Genomic DNA, 4,317 nt, shown 5'->3' on the forward strand with positions numbered 1-4,317 from the left:
GACCTAAGCGAAAGTTGGACACTTAACTGACTAAGCCACCCAGGCGCCCCCCCCCCCCATTTTTTAAAGTTTAAAAAACTTCAGTGTTTATTTTATTTATTTTGAGAGGAGGGGGGCAGGGACAGAGAGAAAAGGCTGTGGGTGTAGGGCCCAATACTTAATCTCACCAACTGTGAGATCACGACCTGAGCTGAAATCGAGTCAGATGCTTAACCAACTGAGCCACCAAGGTGCTCGTAAAAAATTTTGTTCTCAAACAAAAGAAAGTGGACAGATATATGTTGGAAAATGCCAACTGTCCACATGCACATGGAGACACAGTGTAATCTCAGCCCATAGACAGAGATAGGAAGCTAGACTCCTATGCACTGCTACACACGGGCCTAGGACTCTCCAGCTTCCAGCCTGCTAAGGGAGCAGAAGGTGGCTTGGTTTTGACCCCTCTCCCCCCACCGATGGTGGTGTTGATTCCATAAAATTTTTGTTGAGACAGGAAGGGATGAAAATGAATTTGGAACAGAAAGGAGTAGATATTTTTCCCCCAATGTATTCTGCTCAAGGTTTTTTCCTCCCCAAATAGTTGAGAGCCTTTACTGGTGTCAAAGAGAGAAAAGAGACCTCAAAGAACAGGGCGACAGAGCACAAGAGGAGGAAACAGAAAGGGGGGTTGGTCTGCAACTTGCTCCCAGGAACTGGAGGCAATTTAAGAAGGAAGGCTGGCATCCATCCGTGTTCCGTTAGTCAGCTTCTCCCTCCTCGCTCCTTTCTCCCACTCAACGTCATCTTCATCTTCTTCACCTTCATCCGCATCCCCTTCTTCGTCAATATCTTCCATTCCTCCTCCTTCATCAGCATCACCTTCTCCTTCCTCTTCATCATCTATGTCGGGAGCCAAGGAGTGCTGTCAGGGGTTTACCACATATCGTCTCTGATGACCTCTCCCGCCTCGCGCACCCGCACAGACTGGTCAGTAAACCAGAGGAGGAAGCTTTCTGGCTCCCACGCTGTCTCCTCCTGCTGGCTTGATTCTGCATCTGACTTGAACGTTTTGTCAAATCCTTTCCAGATTTCCACTTGACTTCAGTGAGCTCTGGGGGTGGGGCAACACTCCGATGGAATTCTTTGGAAAGCACTTTGCTTTCGAAGTGAGGGTTTTCACCAAAATAAAAATCTGTTCTGTAACCTGATTTAATGCCTTCAAATTCTGTCACTTGAACTCTTGGCAAACAGTGCGTGCATCTTCACCCTCTTCCCCAAGCAGTGCAGATACGTGAGGATAGCTGACAGATGTCGTTACCCCCAAATGTGGAATTTGGGTCATCAGCCCCAACCTCTTCTGAAAAAATGGTTGGCGGGGTTTGTTATATATTTCTGTTGTCTTTTCAAAGTCTCCTCACCGGCTTGTCCATTGAGTCTGTCTATTACAGGGGCACCTGGGTGGCTCAGTCGATTAAGCATCTGACTTCAGCTCAGGATCTCATGGTTCATGAGTTTGAGCCCCTCATTGGTCTCTGTGCTGACAGCTCAGAGCCTGGAGCCTGCTTCCGATTCTGTGTCTCCCTCTCTCTCTGCCCCTCCCCTGCTGATGCTTTGTCTGTCCATCTCTCTCAAAGGTAAACATTTTTAAAGTCTGTCTATTGCATTTTGTACTTTATCGATATGTGCAATTGCTTCTTCCTGTTCTTTTTCTGAGGGCTCGTGCGCCCCCTTGTGGTTGGTGTTGGGCGCCCTTTCATTGATTTTGGCCCAAGATGCGGCGCTGGGTCTGGGCGTTCGGACCAGAAGAGAAAGGCAGGCGAGCCCAGTGGGACCTCGTGGCTCAATGGTGGCGCGTCTGACTCCAGAAAAGAAGGGCAGGCCGAAGGGTGCGAACTCAGGTCTCCAATCCCCCACACCACCCCGCTCTCGGGCGCCGCCCTGGCGGCCGGCCGCTACTCACTGCTCCCTCCCACACTGCGCGCTCGCGCCGCTCTCCCTGTGGGAGATTCCTCCCATGCACCTTCCTCACCGCCAAAATAAATGCAGCACAAGATGAGGTCATCCTCTCCGAATTTATTTATATATTCAACCCAATCATCATATCTCAGCAATCTTTTAAGTGGAAATTGACAAGATGACTCAAAAGCTTAGAAAGAAATGCAAAAGACTAGAATAGTTAAAACAATCTTGAAAAATAAAAGAAACAAAGCTGGAGGACCCACGTTAAATGATTCCAAGATTTATCATAAAGCTGAAGAAACCAAGGCAGTACCTTATTGTTATGAGGATAAATACATATATCATTGAAACAGTGAAGGCATTCTGGAAGTAATTCCTCATATACACAGTTAATTGATTTTTTTTATAATGGTACTAAGGCATTCAATAGCATAAAAGACAAGCTTCTCAACAAATAGTGTTTAGAAAACTAGGTATTCATATTTTAAAAAATGAACCTCAACTTTTATTTCACACTATATACAAAAATTAATGCAAGGTAGATCACAGATCTAAATACAAAGCATAAAACTAGAAAAGAAAACAAAGGAGAATAACTTTATGACTTAAGATAGGGAAAGATTTCTTAGGACACAAAAGATATTAACTATATATGGGGGGAAATGTTAAATGGGACTTCATCAAAATTAAAATGTCTGCTCATCAGAAGACACTGTGTGTGTGTGTGTGTGTGTGATTATTTTTTTAAGATTTTATTTTTAATAATTTTATTTTTCTATGTTCATTTATTTTTGCAAGACAGAGAGAGAGAGAGCAAGCGAGGGGAAGAGAGAGGGGGAGACACAGAATCTGAAGCAGGCTCCAGGCTCTGAGCTGTCAGCACAGAGCCCGATGCAGGGCTCGAACTCACAGACCACAGGATCATGACCTGAGCCAAAGTCGGACACTCAACCGACTGAGCCAGCCGGGTGTCCCTCATCAGGAGACACTGTTAAGAAAATGAAAAGACGAGCCGTAAGTTGGGAGAAAAATATTCACAAATGAATTCCCGGTAAAGGATTTGTACCCATAAAATATAAAGGATTACGAGTCCACGAGAAAAAGATAACCCAATAAAAAGACTAGTCTTCAACAGACACTTTATAAAAGAAGACATCTGGGTTCAGAAGAAAAAGCACATGAAAAAGTGTTCAACATCATTAAGCGTCAGAGAAATACCACTGTCCACCCACCAGCATGGCTACAGTTAAAACAACTGACAGTGCAAACGTCAGGGCTATAGAGCCCGATCTTTCACTCGATGCCGATAGAATGTAAAAGGGCACAGCCGTTTTGGAAACTGACCGTTTATTATAAAATTCAACATATAGCTACACCGACAGTTTATAATACTGTAAAGTTAAACATATACCTACCCTGTGACTCCAGTTCCTTTCCTAAGTATTTACTCAGGAGAAATGAAAACACGGTCCACACACACAAAATTGTATGAAAATGTTTGTAGCAGCTTTCTTCTTTCCCGTATAAGTCCTGAAAATCTTGGTTTGCGTAGATATATATCTAAGCGTCCAGGGCTTGCTTTACTGGGTGAAGATAGGGTTTTCTCAAAGAATAGTAAAATTTTGGGGCTCCTGGGTGGCTCACTCAGTTGAGCTTTTTGACTCTTGATTTTGGCTCAGGTCATGATCCCAGGGTCGTGGGATTCAGCCCCTTATCAGGGTCTCTCTCTCTCTCTCTCTCTCTCCCCCCCCGCCCTTCTCCCTCCCCCCTAAAATAAAAGAAATAAGTGAATAAAAATACTAAAATTCTTCAAGGCTCCTTTCGTTAAATTCTACTTGTAATAAGTATTTTTGTCCTAAGAACGATGAGTTCATCTTTAGCTGGGTCCCAACTCAGAAGCATATTATCTCAGAGAGAAAAGAATTGTGGATTTATGGTTCAGTTTTGATGCCCTAAAGATGGAAATAACTTTTGAAAGAGTTATGAAGTATTTCCAGGTGTTAGCAAATGTCTCTCTGCAAAGAAATTGCTAGAGCCTCTTGCGGTCTGCACTCTGTCCTGGTAAAACGCTTCCCCGACACTTGATCATTTGTAAGGATGTCCTTGGCTGTTTTCTTCTTCCATATTAGCAGTTCAACCAAAGAAGCTTGTAAATTTTCTAGGAACATCACAAATGGTCTTTTCAGGACCTTGGGTAGGAAGACATCTCCTTCATACGGTTAATAGCTGCCAGGTAAGCCAGCCCGAGGATAAAATCTTTTCCTTCAAAAGGTTTCCGGAAGTGGGGTTGCTTTCTCATTCAGAAATAGTAAGACTTCTGCAGTTAGTTTGAACAAATGCTTAAAACTTGTCCTTTGAAAGGCAGTGAGAAGCATTTTA

The 4,317-nt window shown here is 43.8% G+C and overlaps 1 pseudogene; it reads right to left on the reverse strand.

Moving 5' to 3' along the window:
* Positions 1 to 703: 703 nt before the first annotated feature.
* LOC144227028 (protein SET-like) lies at positions 704 to 1,995 on the reverse strand (annotated as a pseudogene).
* Positions 1,996 to 4,317: the final 2,322 nt, after the last annotated feature.

The sequence above is a fragment of the Crocuta crocuta genome, unplaced genomic scaffold (assembly GCF_008692635.1).
Source record: "Crocuta crocuta isolate KB4526 unplaced genomic scaffold, BGI_CrCroc_1.0 scaffold290, whole genome shotgun sequence".
Lineage (NCBI taxonomy): Eukaryota > Metazoa > Chordata > Mammalia > Carnivora > Hyaenidae > Crocuta > Crocuta crocuta.